Here is a 20,368-nt window from a genome sequence, read left to right as displayed (position 1 = left end):
ACATAACGAATTTGTTTTACATTACATCAATTCATGTGTAAACACTCAAACATAACTACAGAAAACAATACAACATAAACACCTTCTATATATTCCCAGATAGGAATATCGGAAATATATAGCCAACTTCGGACGTTGGCAACCAACGATAGCATTCGGACGTTAGAACGCATAATGGCGAGATAGTTGGCATTCAACGTTGGCAATGGTTTTGCTAACATTGCCAACGTTGGGCCAACGTCCGAATGCTATCTCGGTTGCCAACAACAAGTTATATCCCCATGCTAGGGACCATGGGGACTTACAGTACTCTTGCTTCCTGCATGGAACCTAGCTGGATTTACGCCATCCCTTGAGATGTTGGTGAGTTTAGTGAAGGAGTAAGAATACACGTCATGTTCTCCATTGTAAAGAAGTTGACATCCATAAATTCTCCCCTTTTATGTGTATATCTCCAAAATGCCGCGCGAAGACTGAGATGAAGTTCATTGTTGCATTAACAATAGTCCAAAACATTAACTGAGGTTAAATCCGTGTTACATCGTACTGAGAATACAAATACAATCACGACGCGACTCAAAAGACACACGCACACACATTTATTTGAAACAAAAATGTGTCTCTAAGCATACATATGCTGCTAAATGGGAAGCTGATGACTACATAGGAGAATAAGATGTAGAATAATTTGTATACGATGGATGTAACATGTCTCGGGTCAAATCCACATCAATTATCACCCAAAAAGTACATTATCAGAAATTGCACATTATCTGTCCCAGTTCACTTCATGTTACGACGAACGTTTTCCCTTTCTGTTTTTAGGATGACTCACGGTGCATTGTGTATTCGTGATTTTGGCTACGGGAGCTGTGCTCTTACAAATTACACAGGTGTGCATATGTATACGTGTATGTATATGTAAATGCATATGTATGACTCCAGTTGTCAGATTTCCATTTTTGGGAGCTGTGGTGGCTGAGTTGGTTATGTCGCTGCCTTTGGGAGCTGGCGATTAGGTGCTGGTTCTAATCTTGGATTGGTCTCTACCCCAAAATAGTACTAGAATCTGTACTTCACTGGGAAGGTGTAAGCCAAAATATGAGATGTTGTCCAGGAGGTTTCGGTTTCACACATTATGCTCAGGTGGGGAATCGAATCCAAGATTAAGCGTTCGCTCGTCACGCCGAGAACCTGGGTTCGATTCCACACATGGGCACAGTGTGTGAAACCCATTTCTGGTGTCCCCCGTTGCTGCAATATTGCTACAACGGCGTACAACTAAACCATCATAACATTATAAGCTTCTTTCTCAATTCAGAAAGTATCTTCTCTCCCCCAAAATTAGAATGGTTGTCCCAGGCGTACCAGCAAGCACGAATCATAGTTCCAAGTTGTAACACCCGCTGTCCATGCCTTGTAACTACAGTAAGTGCTTGAATTTGGTTTAACGCCGCTTTTAACAATATCATGGTGGTGGGTGTCACACACATTGTACCCATGCTGGGACCTTCTGCGAACTCTATTAAACACAAGACTATCCCACCGCCCACCTGTGACAACTATATTACCATCATTACAACTACCATCACAGCAACCAGAAATACAGCTGTTACTACTACCATTACCACTACCACTACCACCACCACCACAACTACTACAACTACCACTACCACCACCACCACTACTACTACCACTACCACCACCACCACTACTACTACTACCTCTACCACTACTACTACTTCTACCAGTACTACTACCACTACTACTACAACTACCACTACCACCACCACTACTACTACCACTACCACTACCACTACCACTACTACACTACTACTACTACTACTACTACTACTACTACCATTACCACCACCACTGCCACTACTACTACTGCCACTACAACTACTACTACCACTACTTCTGCCACCACCACCACCACTACCACTTCTACTAATACCACCACTACAACTACTTCTACCACTACTACTACCACCACCAATACGACTACTACCACCACCACCACCACCGAATGACCACCACTACTACTACTACCAACCATTCAATTCACTTCTACTATTACCACCACCACTCACCACTTACTTACTACTTACATTATTACTACCACCACCAACACCATTCACCACCACTACTACTACTACTCACCATTTCACCACTACTACTACTACTACTACCACCACCACAACAACTCACTACTACCAATCACTCACCCATCAACTACTACTCACTACTTCACACACCATCACTACTACTACTACTACTCACCACCACCACTACTACTACTAGCTTACTACTACTACTACCACTACCAACTACTACTACCACCACCACTCATTGTCACTCACCATCCTGCCTACTAATTCTATTACTACTTACTACTACCACTACCACTACCACCGCCACCTCTTACTACTACTAGTACCACCACCACTACTATTACTACTATCACCAATTCTCACCACCATCACTATTACTGCTACTACAACTACTACTACTACCACCACTGCCACGAATACTACTACTACTACCTTTTACCACCTACCACTACTACCATTAAACCATCATCACCATTCCACCACTACTACTGCTACTACCATCACCACCACTACTACTACCACTACCACCACCACTTGTACTACTAGTCAACCTCTACTACTACCTACCACCACTACTATCACCACCACCATCCTCTTACTACTACTACTACCACCACTACTTCTACCACAATCACCACCACCTCACGACAATATACCTACTTATCACTTCATTACTACTACCTCCACCAATTACCTCTTTACTACTACTACCACAACCACTCACACCACTACTCACTACAACTGCACCACCATCACCACCACCACTACTACTGCTCACTACCATCACCATCACTCTATTACTACTACTACTACTTACCACTAATTACACCACCACTTCTACTATCACTGCTACCACTCACACCACTACTACTCACCACCACTAACACCTTTAATCACTACTTACACCAATACACTACTTCACTACTATACTGCTACTTCACTACTCAATTCACCTCTCTATTACTACACATTTCAACACACCACTCACTACTCACCACAATCACTACCACCACCACCAAGTACTTGCTACTATTTTTACTACCATACCAGCACCAATTCTACTACTACTACCACCACTACCTCTACTACTACTGCTGCTAATACAACTACTACCACCACCACACATTCACTACTACAACACCACAACCTATCACCCACCACCACCACTACTACTACCACTATCATTAATCACCACTCTACTACTACTGCTACTACTACAACTACTACTTCTACCAAGCACCACCACCTCTACTACTACTACTAACCTCACCACTCACTACCACTACCACAATCACCACTACTACTACCACAATCACTCACCTCACACCACTACTACTGCTACTACTACAACCCCTACTACTACTCACTACAACTACCACTCATCACCATCACCAATTCACCCCTACTACTACTACCACCACCACTACCACTACCACAATCACCACTACTTACTACCACCATAATCACCACCACTTCACCACTACTACTACTACTACCACCCCAAGCCACCTATTTAAAACTATTACCACCACCACTACTACTACCACTATCACCACTAATACTGCCTTCTATTAACTACTATCACCACTACCACCACCACTACTACTACTAATTACTACTACTACTACTACTACTACTACCACCACCACTACTACTACCACTATCACCATCTCTACCACTACTACTGCTACTACTACTACTACTACTACTACCACCACCACTCACTACTACTACACCACTTATCAGCACCAACACCTCTACTACTACTACTAATTGGGCCAACACTTTCTTACTACTACTTACTGTTGCTAATACTACTACCATCACCACCCACTGCTACTACTACCACTCACCTCTACTACTACTACTACCACCACTACTACTACCACAATCACACAACCACACCACCACTACTACTGCTACTACTTCTACTCAGCACCACTCACCTCTACTACTACTACCACCAACCACTACCACTACCACAATCATCCTCACCTCACTCACTTACACTACTACATGTTACTACCATCACCTCACTAATTACTTCACATTACTACTACTACCACCACTACTCCTCTACTACTACTGCTGCTACTACAACTACTACCACCACCACCACTACTACTACAACTACCACAACCTGTACTACTACCACCACCACTACTACTACCACCATCACTTCATCACCATCACCACCACTACTACTGCTACTACTACTACTACTACTACTACTACTTCTACCAGCAATACCACCACTACTCAAATGTCTACTACTACTACCACCACCACTACCACTACCACAATCACCACTACTACTACTCACAATCACCACCACCACAACACCACTAATACTACTACTACCATCCCCACCACCTCTAAACTATTACCACCACCACCTCACTACTACTACCACTATCACCACTCACTACTGCTACTACTACTACTACTACTACTACTACTACCACCACCACTACTACTACCACTCATCAGCACTAACCAACACAATCTCTACTAGTACTACCACCACCAATCTACTACTCACTACTACTTCACTACCACAACTTCCACTCACTCACTACTACTACCACCACCACTACTACTACTACTACTGCTACTACCATCACCACTACTACTACCACCATCATCCCCACCACCACCCCTACTACTACTGTCACCACCACCACTCATTCCCTCTAGTGCTACTACTCATCACTACTACTCACTACTACTACTCTCTACCACAGCCACTAAGATCTACCATCACACATCACTCACCACCACCTCTACTATTACCACTACCACCACCACTACTACTACCACCACCACTACTACTACCACTACTACTACTACCACTATCACCACCACTGCTACTACCACCACCACTACTACTATCACTATCACCACCACCACCCACCATTCCTACTACCATTACTTCTACTTACTACTACTACTACTACTACTACCACCACTATCACCACCACTACTACTACCACCTCCACTACTACCACCACCACTACTACCACCACTACTACTCACTCACTATCACTACCACACTACTACCACCACCACTCACTACCATCACTCATCACCACCACCACCACCACCACCATTCCACTACCATTACCACTCACTACTACCACTATCACCACCACTGCCACTACCACCACCACTACTACCACCACCACCACCACCACCACCACCACCACCACCACCATTCCTACTACCATTACTTCTACTACTACTACTACTACCACTATCACAACCACTACTACTACCACCTCCACTACTACTACCACCACCACCACCACTACTACCACCACCACTACTACTACCACTACTACTACCACTATCACCACCACTACTACTACCATCACCACTACTACTACTACCACTATCACCACCACCACCCCTACTGCTACCACTGCTACTTCTACTACTACTACCACTATCACCACCACTACTACCACCATCACTGCTACTACCACCACCAGTTTAATCAATCTTGTAGGTGTTCGGTAAGGTGTATTATCGTACGACATAATGGTACTTGAAGCATATTACTAGATCTAGATCCATATGTGGATACAGAGGATATGTTTATTGGAATTAGATCTGATAAATACTTTGGAGTTTTATTATGGAACATTTTATGAAATACATACATTTGGTGATTTTTACGACGTTCCCTTAATGATAAAAAACCAGTTTCATGGTAGATTTTGGAATGACAAACTCCTCTAATTGATCCACATATGGTTCTTAAAGCATCTAAGTGAAGTTTTTCTAACAATAACTCTTGAGCTTGTGTACAGTTGTTCCAAATATAATCACAATAGTCAAAAAGTGGTAAAACAAATGAACTATACAGGGTTTGGAGGGTTTTCCTCTGAAGGCGGTATTTCAGATTTCTTAATCAATTGATCATAGGACTGACGTTAGAAATAATATCATCTATATGTATATTCCAGTGGCCATCACTTTGTAAAGTCATCCATTATAAGATCTGGCATTGATATTACTGTTTTCTTTCTAGAAAAAATGATAGATTCAGTTTTATTGGGATTAAAGTTTACTTTCCATGTCTGGGCCCATTTAGCTATTATTTCTAAATCATCGTTTAACATATTGGAAGATACCATAGGGTCACCAATTATCACATTATAAGGATGTATCATCGGCAAATAATTTAATATTACTCTGTATATCTTCAACAATATCATTGATATAAACCAAAAAGAGTAAATGCCCTAGGACTGATCCCTGAGGGACGCCAGCTTCAATTGATTTAACATTTGACTTATACCCATTTATTACTGTAAACTGTTTTCTATTATTTAGATAACTTTCAAACCATAATAAAAGAGATCCGCGAATTCCACTCAGCCCATAACTTATGCAAAAGACTTTGTGCCAAACCCTATCAAACGCTTTACTTATATCGCAGAATACAGCGCGTACCTCCTTGCCACTATCCATCGCCTTAGCTATATAGTCATACAAATGAGTGAGCTGCTATGATGTAGAATCACCAGTCGTGAAACCTGTCTGTAATGAAGTAATAGTTCCATTATCTAGAAAAAAAATTTGACACATATTTAAAACACACACTCTCAAATACTTTGAAAGACAACTAGTAAGTGAAACCGGTCGATAATTAGTATAATCATGAACATTATTTTTCTTATAAATTGGAACAACGGATGAACATTTCCATATATCTGGAAATTGAGAAGAGGACAAAGAAATATCAAACAGGGTACAAAGTGGAATGGACAATTGTTCAGCTAAACATTTTAAGACACGATTGCTAAGATGATCTGGACCAGTTGCTTTAGTGACATCAAGCGACAGTAAAATATCCCTTACTTCAACGCTTTGTAATCTTATATCAGTGAGACAATTTTCCACGTTAATATCAGAATATACATTAACATCATCAGAAGAACTGTTAACCGCTGCCATACTCACAAAGTAGTCATTAAAAATATTTGCTTTCTCAATATCATCTTCATAAACAACACCATTGTGTTCAATGTTTGGAAATATCTTAGCTTTATCTGTTAGAATCGATTTCTAATATTAAGACTGTAGTACTTGGGGCCCCGCCGTGATATTGCTGGAATATTGCTAAAAGCGGCGTAAAACTAAACTCAGTCAGTCAGTCAGTAGTACTTGGGGACTTCAATGCTAATTCGTTGAATAGAATAGATCCTAACATTGAACGTATGAAGACAATTTATGGCATGACGCAACTGATAAATGAGGCGACACGTATTACTCAACAATCGAGAACACTTATTGACCTAATATTTGTATCGTGTCCCGATATTGTAAATTCCTCGGATGTTACTCCCCCATTTTGCAGTGACCATTGTTCAGTTAGCGTGTCGCTGAAATCTATTAAACAGATGAAAGAAGCCTATTCAAGATTCATTATAATTACGATAATATTGATATAAATTCCTTTCGGCAAAATGTGACTGATGTTAATTGGGATTTTCTTACACAAAATGATGATGTTGATGTCATTGCTTCAAAATTTGTTAATACATTAACAGACTTATGTAAATCAAATATTCCAAATAAAACTGTTGTGATTCGTCCAAATGATGCTCCGTGGATGAACGGATTTATAAGAAAACGTATGCGTAAGAAAAATAGAATTCATAGAAAGGCTAAACGTAGTAACTTGCCCAATGATTGGGGAAAATTTAGAAAAAGTCGAAATAAGCTTATCTCAGAGATACGTAAAAGTAAGTCATTGTATGTTGAAAAGCTTGATAATGTTGTCAATACAGAACATGGTAGTAAATCTTGGTGGCGGATTGTTAAACATTATCTTAAGAAAACAGATAAAGCTAAGATATTTCCACACATTGAACACAATGGTGTTGTTTATGGAGATGATATTGAGAAAGCAAATATTTTTAATGACTACTTTGTGAGTATGGTAGCGGTTAACAGTTCTTCTGATGATGTTAATGTATATTCTGATATTAACGTGGAAAATTGTCTCACTGATATAAGATTACAAAGCGTTGAAGTAAGGGATATTTTACTGTCGCTTGATGTCACTAAAGCAACTGGTCCAGATCATCTTAGCAATCGTGTCTTAAAATGTTTAGCTGAACAATTGTCCATTCCACTTTGTACCCTGTTTGATATTTCTTTGTCCTCTTCTCAATTTCCAGATATATGGAAATGTTCATCCGTTGTTCCAATTTATAAGAAAATAATGTTCATGATTATACTAATTATCGACCGGTTTCACTTACTAGTTGTCTTTCAAAAGTATTTGAGAAGTGTGTTTTTAAATATGTGTCAAATTTTTTTCTAGATAATGGAACTATTACTTCATTACAGACAGGTTTCACGACTGGTGATTCTACATCATAGCAGCTCACTCATTTGTATGACTATATAGCTAAGGCGATGGATAGTGGCAAGGAGGTACGCGCTGTATTCTGCGATATAAGTAAAGCGTTTGATAGGGTTTGGCACAAAGGTCTTTTGCATAAGTTATGGGCTAGTGGAATTCGCGGATCTCTTTTATTATGGTTTAAAAGTTATCTAAATAATAGAAAACAGTTTACAGTAATAAATGGGTATAAGTCAAATGTTAAATCAATTGAAGCTGGCGTCCCTCAGGGATCAGTCCTAGGACATTTACTCTTTTTTGATTTATATCAATGATATTGTTGAAGATATACAGAGTAATATTAAATTATTTGCCGATGATACATCCTTATAATGTGATAATTGGTGACCCTATGGTATCTTCCAATATGTTAAACGATGATTTAGAAATAATAGCTAAATGGGCCCAGACATGGAAAGTAAACTTTAATCCCAATAAAACTGAATCTATCATTTTTTTCTAGAAAGAAAACAGTAACATCAATGCCAGATCTTATAATGGATGATATACCGATAAAGTCTGTTGACACTCATAAACATCTGGGGCTGACTTTACAAAGTGATGGCCACTGGAATATACATATAGATGATATTATTTCTAACGTCAGTCCTATGATCAATTGATTAAGAAATCTGAAATACCGCCTTCAGAGGAAAACCCTCCAAACCCTGTATAGTTCATTTGTTTTACCACTTTTTGACTATTGTGATTATATTTGGAACAACTGTACACAAGCTCAAGAGTTATTGTTAGAAAAACTTCACTTAGATGCTTTAAGAACCATATGTGGATCAATTAGAGGAGTTTGTCATTCCAAAATCTACCATGAAACTGGTTTTTTATCATTAAGGGAACGTCGTAAAAATCACCAAATGTATGTATTTCATAAAATGTTCCATAATAAAACTCCAAAGTATTTATCAGATCTAATTCCAATAAACATATCCTCTGTATCCACGTATGGGTCTAGATCTAGTAATATGCTTCAAGTACCATTATGTCGTACGGAAACATATAAAAAATCTTTTTTGACCATCCTCTGTGATGGAGTGGAACAAGTTAGATAATGATATAAGAAACATAGATTCCGTTGCCATGTTCAAGAAACACTTTGATCGAACTGTCTCATCCAACGTACATCATGTCTTCAGAAACACTGGTAATAGATTTAATCAAATAATTCATTGTAAGTTAAGACTTGGCTATAGTGACTTAAACGCACATAAATTTGACCGTTTTCTTCAAAATACGTCTACTTGCACTTGTGGCCATCATTATGAAGATGCCATTCATTTCTATTTATCTGTCCACATTTTAATATAATTTCGATCGAAGTGTTTCTATTACATAAATGGTTTTAATATTCAATCTGTACTGGAAGTTACTCATATTCTGACGAAATCAATGAAAATATTGTAAAATCTGTACATGACTATTTTACCTTAACAAAACGATTTTTTACCTAATTGATTAATTATACTACTGTCCTTTTCATTAAGTGTTTTACTCCTCAAATGGTGTGTTCTCTTGTCTGTAATGATGAATGCATATAAAATGTTTCCCATCGCATTGTATTCGGAGAGGTACTTTTATAGGCTTATAGCCTGTTTACCAATCCGTTCATTTAATAATGAATATATATTGTTTAAATCAAAACCTTTACTAAAATCAATGAAGGCGCAGTATAATTTCTTGTTAAGATTTTTGTATATGTCGATGAGTGATTTAAGTACGTAAACGTGATCTATAGTTGAAAAGGATTTACGGAAGCCTGCCTGCGATTTATTTATCAATTCAGTGGACTCTCAGTAATTTTGAAGCCTGTCCATTTCATAAGATAGGCTAGTTAATGTATAAAGCACTTTTGAGGTGACAAAATATGACCCTATATGAAGTGTGTGTCAGTAATGTATTGACAAATTTCATTTATTTTGCTACGAAGAAAAGTATATATAATAGTCTACACAGTATGTGAAGTATTCTACCGAAAAGATTTCATAGGCCACAGAGGGAAATTGAGTACAGGCCACGTGCAACAGAGGTACAGCTGACCAGTTTCAATTAAGGAGATGTGAATGGAGAGGTGTGTATTTGTTTGAAGGAACGCCACCAAAACTTACAATTTTTGTTTTTGCAATATTGACTTATAGTCTCCATTTGATGCAGAAGGTATGGAATGCGTTCAAAGATGAAAAATGATCAAAAGTGTAAAATGTTTCATTCATGAATCTTTACCTACCACGTTCTGGTTTTACAGTTTGTTCCGAGTACACTTCGTTTCCCTCTTAAATCAGTAGTCTGTTTTTGACAGGAAAGCCTAGTGGTCAAAGCGTTCGCTCGTCATACCGAAAACATGGGTTCGATTCCCCACATGTGGATACAATGTGTGAAGCCCATTTCTGGTGTCCCCCGCCCCATTACTGCTGCAATATTGCTAAAAGCGGCGTAAAACATAAAGCACTCACTCTCTCATTTTCATCTTGTTTGACACGGGAAAGCAAGCAGAGAGGGCGTGGTAGGGGACGTAACTCCGTTTTACCTCCCGGGTTGTAATATGGGTCTGGTTATAATTATCTCAAAGTGATATTGTATTGTGTCACGGTATATTTATGTTCTCTTATCGCACGTGCAAATTTCCTCCTAGACAGACACATGACAATGTAATTGATCGATAGATTTTCACACTTTGATATTTTGCTGTATGACATTAAATATATTTTATGGCCGTTTCTATATTATACATCACATCAACCCAAGCATGAAATACCAGCCTGTGAAAAACTACCATATAATAGTGTCTTGGTTTGTCAGCTCAGTGTTTTGTTGCCTAGAATGTGTGTTGGTTTGACAGCTCCGTGTTTTGTTGCCTAGACTGTGTCTTGGTTTGTCAGCTCAGTGTTTTGTTGCCTAGACTGTGTCTTGGTTTGTCAGCTCCGTGTTTTGTTGCCTAGAATGTGTGTTGGTTTGACAGCTCCGTGTTTTGTTGCCTAGGCTGTGTGTTGGTTTGTCAGCTCCGTGTTTTCTTGCCTAGACGTTGTCTTGGTTTGTCAGCTCCGTGTTTTGTTGCCTAGACTGTGTCTTGGTTTGTCAGCTCAATGTTTTGTGGCCTAGGCTGTGTCTTTGTTTGTCAGCTCCGTGTTTTGTGGCCTAGACTGTGTCTTGGTTTGTCAGCCCCATGTTTTGTGGCCTAGAATGTGTGTTGGTTTGTCAGCTCCTTGTTTTGTGGCCTTGACTGTGTTTTGGTTTGTCAGCTCCGTGTTTTGTGGCCTAGACTGTGTCTTGGTTTGTCAGCTCAGTGGTTTGTGGTCTAGATTGTGTCTTAGTTTGTCAGCTTCGTGTTTTGTGACCAAGACTGTGTCTTGGTTTGTCAGCCCAATGTTTTGTTGCCTAGCTTTTGTATTTGGTTTGTCAGCTCCTAGTTGTGTTGCCTAGACTTTGTCTTGGTTTGTCAGCTCCGTGTTTTGTTGCCTAGAATGTGTGTTGGTTTGTCAGCTCCGTGTTTTGTGTCCTTGACTGTGTTTTGGTTTGTCAGCTCCGTGTTTTGTCGCCTTGACTTTGTTTTGGTTTGTCAGCTCAGTGTTTTGTTGCCTAGACTGTTTCTTGGTTTGTCAGCTCAGTGTTTTGTTGCCTAGACTGTGTCTTGGTTTGTCAGCTCCGTGTTTGTGGCCTAGATTGTGTCTTGGTTTGTCAACTCAGTGTTTTGTGGCCTATACTGTGTGTTGGTTTGTCAGCACCGTGTTTTGTGGCCTAGACTGTGTCTTGGTTTGTCAGCTCCGTGTTTTGTGGCCTAGGCTGTGTGTTGGTTTGTCAACTACTAGTTTTGTTGCCTAGACTTTGTCTTGGTTTGTCAGCTCCGTGTTTTGTTGCCTTGACTGTGTCTTGGTTTGTCAGCTCCGTCTTTTGTGGCCTAGAATGTGTCTTGGTTTGACAGCTCCGTGTTTTGTTGCCTAGGCTGTGTCTTTGTTTGTCAGCTCAGTTTTGTCTTGCCTAGACGTTGTTTTGGTTTGTCAGCTCAGTGTTTTGTGGCCTAGACTGTGTCTTCGTTTGTCAACTCAGGGTTTTGTTGCCTAGACTGTGTCTTGGTTTGTCAGCTCCGTGTTTTGTTGCCTAGACTGTGTGTTGGTTTGTCAGCTCCTTGTTTTGTTGCCTAGACTGTGCCTTGGTTTGTCAGCTCAGTGTTTGTGGCCTTTATTGTGTCTTGGTTTGTCAGCTTCGTGTTTTGTTGCCTAGAATGTGTCTTGGTTTGTCAGCTTCGTGTTTTGAGAACAAGACTGTGTTTTGGTTTGTCAGCTTAGTGTTTTGTGGCCTATACTTTGTCTTGATTTTTGCCAGCTCCGTGTTTTGTGGCCTAGATTGTGTCTTTGGTTTGTCAGCTCAGTGTTTTGTTGCCTATACTGTGTGTTGGTTTGTCAGCTCCGTGATTTGTGGCCTAGATTGTGTCTTGGTTTGGCAGCTGTGTGTTTTGTGGCCAAGACTGTGTCTTGGTTTGTCAGCTCCGTGTTTGTGGCCTAGACTATGTCTTGGTTTGTCAGCTCCGTGTTTGGGGCCTAGATTGTGTCTTGGTTTGTCAGCTCAGTGTTATGTTGCCTAGACTGTGTGTTGGCTTGTTAGCTCCGTGTTTTGTTGCCTAGGCTGTGTCTTTGTTTGTCAGCTCAGTGTTTTCTTGCCTAGACGTTGTCTTGGTTTGTCAGCTCCGTGTCTTGATGCCTAGACTGTGTGTTGGTTTGTCAGCTCCGTGTTTTGTGGCCTAGACTGTGTCTTGGTTTGTCAGCTCCGTGTTTGGGCCTAGATTGTGTCTTGGTTTGTCAGCTCAGTGTTTTGTTGTCTAGACTGTGTCTTGGTTTGTCAGCTCAGTGTTTTGTTGCCTAGACTGTTTCTTGGTTTGTCAGCTTCGTGTTTTGTGGCCTAGATTGTGTCTTAGTTTGTCAGCTTCGTGTTTTGTGACCAAGACTGTGTCTTGGTTTGTCAGCCCAATGTTTTGTTGGCTAGCTTTTGTATTTGGTTTGTCAGCTCCGTGTTTTGTTGCCTAGACTTTGTTTTGGTTTGTCAGCTCAGTGTTTTGTGGCCTAGAATGTGTCTTGGTTTGTCAGCTCCGTGTTTGGGGCCTAGATTGTGTCTTGGTTTGTCAGCTCCGTGTTTTGTTACCTAGACTGTGTCTTGGTTTGTCAGCTCCGTGTTTGTGGCCTAGACTGTGTCTTGGTTTGTCAGCTTTGTGTTTTGTTGCGTAGACTGTGTATTGGTTTGTCAGCTCAGTGTTTTGTAGCCTAGACTGTGTCTTCGTTTGTCAGCTCAGTGTTTTGTGGCCTAGACTGTGTCTTGGTTTGTCAGCTCCGTGTTTTGTTGCCTAGACTGTGTGTTGGTTTGATAGCTACGTGTTTTGTTGCCTAGGCTGTGTCTTTGGTTTGTCAGCTCAGTGTTTTCTTGCCTAGACGTTGTCTTGGTTTGTCAGGTCCGTGTTTTGTGGCCTAGACTGTGTGTTGGTTTGTCAGCTCAATGTTTTGTGGCCTAGGCTGTGTCTTGGTTTTTGTCAGCTCCGTGTTTTGTGGCCTAGGCTGTGCCTTGGTTTGGCAGCACAGTTTTTGTGGCCTTGATTGTGTCTTCGTTTGGCAGCTCCGTGTTTTGTGGCCTAGATTGTGTGTTGGTTTGTCAGCTCCGTGTTTTGTTGCCTAGAGTGTGTCTTGGTTTGTCAGCCCCATGTTTTGTGGCCTATACTTTTGTCTTGGTTTTTGTCAGGTCCGTGTTTTGTGGCCTAGATTGTGTCTTTGGTTTGTCAGCTCAGTGTTTTATTGCCTAGAACGTGTCTTGGTTTGTCAACTCCGTGTTTTGTTGCCTAGACTGTGTCTTGGTTTGTCAGCTGTGTGTTTTGTGGCCTAGGCTGTGTGTTGGTTTGTCAGCTACGTGTTTTGTGGCCTAGACTGTGTGTTGGTTTGTCAGCTCCATGTTTTGTGGCCTAGACTGTGTCTTGGTTTGTCAGCTCCGTGTTTTGTGGCCTAGACTGTTTCTTGGTTTGTCAACTCAGTGTTTTGTTGCCTAGACTGTGTGTTGGTTTGTCAGCTCCGCGTTTCGTGGCCTAGATTGTGTCTTGGTTTGTCAGCTCCGTGTTTTGTTGCCTCGGCTGTGTATTGGTTTGTCAGTTCCGTGTTTTGTGGCCTAGGCTGTGTCTTGGTTTGTCAGCTCAGTGCTTTGTTGCCTAGAATGTGTCTTGGTTTGGCAGTTTTGTGTTTTGTGATCAAGACTGTGTGGTGGTTTGTCAGCTACGTGTTTTGTGGCCTAGACTGTGTCTTGGTTTGTCAACTCAGTGTTTTGTTGCCTAGATTGTGTCTTGGTTTGTCAGCTCTATGTTTTGTGGCCTAGGCTGTGTCGTGGTTTGTCAGCTCCGTGTTTGTGGCCTAGACTGTGTCTTGGTTTGTCAGCTCCGTGTGTTGTGGCCTAGACTGTGTCTTGGTTTGTCAGCTCCGTGTTTTGTGGCCTAGACTGTGTCTTGGTTTGTCAGCTCCGTGTTTTGTGGCCTAGACTGTGTGTTGGTTTGTCAGCTCCGTGTTTTGTTGCCTAGACTGTGTCTTGGTTTGTCAGCTCCGTGTTTTGATGCCTAGACTGTGTGTTGGTTTGTCAGGTCCGTGTTTTGTGGCCTAGGCTATGTCTTGGTTTGTCAGCTCAGTGTTTTGTAGCGTAGACTGTGTCTTGGTTTGTCAGCTCCGTGTTGTTGCGAGGGGTTCGCGTCTGGAATCTGCATCTATTCAGTCTTTCCTCCAGCATCATTTTGACACGCCGTGATATGAATAACAATCAGTGTTGGGCTTTGATGGGGCTGTGCTTGTATATGCTGAGAGGGTCGGGTTTGGCAAGTTATGCATGCGGCCATAATATAGGATTCTACATTTGATTGATGTAAAGCAACAAAAAGAGCATACATACACTACTGCAACCACGGACACACGATATAAGCTGTGCAGTATTTATTGACCTGAATATTCTGAATAATCATGACTTCAAGGTGAGACCACTCTCCGATGATGACATCTACGAGAAGTCCTGATAGGGCTATTAGTTTCTGCACACCAAGAAGCAGGTCGCTGTCATTCCATCTCCGGCATAGAAAATCCGTTTTCCTTCAGATCTGCACTGCCGATAAAATGCACGTTTCGCCTGGAAAGAGGCGGAGCAGCTGATTGTGGACTGGGCCATGACGTCACTCACCAAGCACCCCGCAGCCACAATGATGAGTGCAACGAAAGCAAATCCCCTCATGTTTGCCTGTTAAAAAAGTAAATATACAGAGAATTTTTTTCTTTAAATGGATCTGTTGTTTGAGTAACCATGTAACAAATATACGCATTACTAAAGTTTTACCCTCAGGAAAGAAGGTACACACCTTCTCTAAAATGAAAATACATCATGCTGTTTTTATAACAGTCTGCGCAAACCATTCAAACATATGGCAGTGACAACTCTGCTTTCCCGTAATACTAGTAACCGTAATAGAGACATCAGGTCTGTCGACTTTCATTGCACAATTTATTCTTCAGCCCAAACGCCCTGTTAGTAGGCTTTCACAGTTATGATCATTCGCGCACTTGAGTTGCCTTGGTATGAGAGGGATTAAAGGATTAAAATGTACCCGTCTTTCTTTCAACAAAGTACATGTGATAATGGCCATATAAAGAGCGTGCAGCATGCGCCCCGCGTGGTTCATCACAGATGGAACGGGCTGATTCGCCAGGTTAGCTCTGCCACATTAACCTATCTTGTACTACCAATCTTGTACTACCTATCTTGTACGACCTATCTTGTACTACCTATCTTGTACTACCTATCTTCAATAGAATCCATTTCTCAAAGTGTGTTTCTGTTATTGTTCAGTTTATTTGGTCTGTACTTTCTCTATGTGCCAGGTTATTGAATTCCCCATATTAAAATCCCAACATAGGTGTACTGAAATTCCAACCTACACACTGGGCATGATGAACTATTTATTGCTTACTGCTGTTAGTGCCAGAGGAAAACCATCAATGGAGGGAGATACCCGTGATGATCCGGGTTAGAATTGATCTTCAGTAACCCGTGCATGTCGTAAGAGGCGACTAACGGGATCGGATGGTAAGACTAACTGACTTGGTTGACAGATATCACCGTATCCCAGTTGCGTCGATCGATGTTCATGATGTTGATCACTGGATTGTCTGGTCCAGACTCGGTTATCTACAGACTATAGTTTATAGTTGTATATTGCTGAGTGCGGCTTTAAAAAACAAACAATTAATCTTGTTCAATTTTGTACTGCGTTTCTCTTCAGGGAACAAAAGAGACTGAGATGATTTTCAAAAACATCAACACCAGAGAATGACACTTTAGAATATCCAAAGATCTGAATAAAGGTTCCAGTTGCGATGATGTCCTATAACATGTATGTGCATTATTGATAGCCTAAAACGACAAAAAAGTAACTTAAAAAAGTAAGTACCCACAATTACGGATGTGTGAATACTTCAGGCAAATAACTTTGTTTAAGGTAGGGAAAAAACAGTGTCGGATTAAATAGCAACGCATCTCTCAGCCCTTCGATAAGGATTTCTGAATCATTACATTTACATGCACCAATCAGAGATTACCGTTCACTTTTTGTCGTACTGAATAGCGTTGCATTTATTTTTTCAGCATTACGCCACATCACATGCCACTACCGGCAACGCTGTTTGTGTGACGTGGACCAAATCGTCAACTCACTCGTGATACTGCCCTGCTATACATTTGACATATGGGTCTTTAGAAATGTCAACATTGGCATTTGCATGTCTGAATGGCATGAAGGGGAAGTGCAATGATACAATGAAGCTCCGATTCTAAGCATTGACTTAAAGTTGGGCTGGGCACACACAAAGAACAGACAGTGGACCCCTTGAGTTTGCATGCCGAGTGAAAGAGAAACAACATACTACTTACGCTATTACGAAGAACGCTTTTGATGTCGATCTGGTTCGAGCGTGTTTTGCTCCACGTCGAAATGCTGAAGCTTATATATGGCACGCGCTGTGGGCGTTAATCGTGACGTCATGGCGATGAGTCCCGGGGAAAAGTCGGAGATGACCGACTGGTTCTGAGGCCAACCACAACGTTTCTTCAGTTGTTGACATTTTACAAGCGCACGTCTTGTGATCTCCCGCTGTCAACGCCGCTCGGCTATACTAATGGAGCGACTAAACACATAAAATGTGCATTGAATGATGAAAGCATGAAATTTCGCACATTCATACACGAACATTTTAGTTATATGGAGGCACTCAAAATAATTTCATTTTTCGCTATTTTGGGAAGAGGGAGTTCTTATTGTTTTCTATCATTTTAAAATTATGAATTTTTTGTCTTTGCATGTAACTGCAAATAACTATATGTGTTTAGGTGAAAAAGTATAGGTATTTATTGATTGGCTATACTTAATATTTAAGGGAAAACGTTGAAAATAGTATGTCATAGTTTATGTACTTCGCATGCGCACAAGCGCAAACTTTGAGATGACACCATATCTGAACTTATTTCAGACATGTTTTTATTATATGATGACCACCTTTGGTGCTTTTATCATCAAATGCACAATTCGTATGGAAACTTGATCTTAGCCGCTCCATGGCTTAATGTACAGTACAAATTAACCGACTGGACTCGATTACTTACCGGGATAGAAAACGTGGAAGCGGCAGGACTGTTCTGTCGGGGAAAAGCTTTATTTGTTATTTTCCCTAAAGTTCAATATGTTCCTTATTAAAAGGAGGATAAGCCTGCATTTCTATTTTCCTCAAGTTTACCAAATGTCTGTTCATTAAATGGGGGAAGAGCTTGCATTCATTATTCATTCCTAAAGTACCCTATGGGTACAACCAAACCAATGTCTGCGACGTTCATCACTTCAGGATTTCCTCCCACCAGCAGACATTTGATGATGTATTAGGAGTACTGGAAAAGCGGCCTTAAATCCAACTCACTCAGTAGACATCTTCACGTTGCCTCCAGTGAAGTAACTAGGAAAATTTCTGTTGTAAGCACAGCTTAAAGTTACTGTATGCATCAGCATGGCATGAAGGCATGAAGGGGAAGTGCAATGATACAATGAAGCTCCGATTCTAAGCATTGACTTAAAGTTGGGCTGGGCACACACAAAGAACAGACAGTGGACCCCTTGAGTTTGCATGCCGAGTGAAAGAGAAACAACATACTACTTACGCTATTACGAAGAACGCTTTTGATGTCGATCTGGTTCGAGCGTGTTTTGCTCCACGTCGAAATGCTGAAGCTTATATATGGCACGCGCTGTGGGCGTTAATCGTGACGTCATGGCGATGAGTCCCGGGGAAAAGTCGGAGATGACCGACTGATTCTGAGGCCAACCACAACGTTTCTTCAGTTGTTGACATTTTACAAGCGCACGTCTTGTGATCTCCCGCTGTCAACGCCGCTCGGCTATACTAATGGAGCGACTAAACACATAAAATGTGCATTGAATGATGAAAGCATGAAATTTCGCACATTCATACACGAACATTTTAGTTATATGGAGGCACTCAAAATAATTTCATTTTTCGCTATTTTGGGAAGAGGGAGTTCTTATTGTTTTCTATCATTTTAAAATTATGAATTTTTTGTCTTTGCATGTAACTGCAAATAATTATATGTGTTTAGGTGAAAAAGTATAGGTGTTTATTGATTGGCTATACTTAATATTTAAGGGTGAAGCCCATTTCTGGTGTCCCCCGCCGTGATGTTGCTGGAATATTGCTAAAAGCGGCGTAAAACCAAACTCAGTCAGTCAGTCAGTCAGTAATATTTAAGGGAAAACGTTGAAAATAGTATGTCATAGTTTATGTACTTCGCATGCGCACAAGCGCAAACTTTGAGATGACACCATATCTGAACTTATTTCAGACATGTTTTTATTATATGATGACCACCTTTGGTGCTTTTATCATCAAATGCACAATTCGTATGGAAACTTGATCTTAGCCGCTCCATGGCTTAATGTACAGTACAAATTAACCGACTGGACTCGATTACTTTCCGGGATAGAAAACGTGGAAGCGGCAGGACTGTTCTGTCGGGGAAAAGCTTTATTTGTTATTTTCCCTAAAGTTCAATATGTTCCTTATTCAAAGGAGGATAAGCCTGCATTTCTATTTTCCTCAAGTTTACCAAATGTCTGTTCATTAAATGGGGGAAGAGCTTGCATTCATTATTCATTCCTTAAGTACCCTGTGGGCACAACCAAACCAATGTCTGCGACATTCATTACTTCAGGATTTCCTCCCACCAGCAGACATTTGATGATGTATCAGGAGTACTGGAAAAGCGGCCTTAAATCCAACTCACTCAGTAGACATCTTCACGTTGCCTCCAGGGAAGTAACTAGGAAAATTTCAGTTGTAAGCACAGCTTAAAGTTACTGTATGCATCAGCTCTACCTGAAGAGAAGTGCTATTTTGCGGTTTTTCCCTTCTGCAAAATCATCCACCACAATATCAAAGTTGACATCAAAATTGCTGTGAATATGAAGTAGTGTAAGTGCATTAAGCCGTTCCGTTACCAATGTTTGCCTGAGATACGTTTTAACACGTCTCATTGCGTTGAAGGAACGCTCGGCAGTTGCCGAAGACACTGGCATTGTCACAAGTGTGTTGAGGGCAACATTGATATTTGGATAAAGATCTTCTTTTGCGAAGCCCAGTGTTGCCAACAAACACGATGGTTTCTCCTCTGCTTGAACTACTTGCCAACGTGATTGCCATCGCCTGATTTTTACCGTTTGTTGCTCATGTGAGTTCTCTTTCAGCTCAGTGAACTGTGCGAATAT

The 20,368-nt window shown here is 40.8% G+C and overlaps 1 long non-coding RNA gene across 1 annotated transcript; it reads right to left on the bottom strand.

Moving 5' to 3' along the window:
• Positions 1–15,473: 15,473 nt before the first annotated feature.
• On the bottom strand, positions 15,474–17,600 carry LOC124291050. Its single transcript, XR_006902131.1, has 2 exons — positions 17,473–17,600; positions 15,474–15,786 (listed from the first exon to the last, which is right to left on the bottom strand). It is a non-coding gene; the product is annotated as an uncharacterized LOC124291050 (long non-coding RNA).
• Positions 17,601–20,368: the final 2,768 nt, after the last annotated feature.

The sequence above is a fragment of the Haliotis rubra genome, unplaced genomic scaffold (assembly GCF_003918875.1).
Source record: "Haliotis rubra isolate DU_JTF1 unplaced genomic scaffold, ASM391887v1 Scf48, whole genome shotgun sequence".
NCBI lineage: Eukaryota > Metazoa > Mollusca > Gastropoda > Lepetellida > Haliotidae > Haliotis > Haliotis rubra.
The sequence above is the reverse complement of the archived record's forward strand: the minus strand, read 5'-3'. Positions and strand labels throughout refer to the sequence as shown.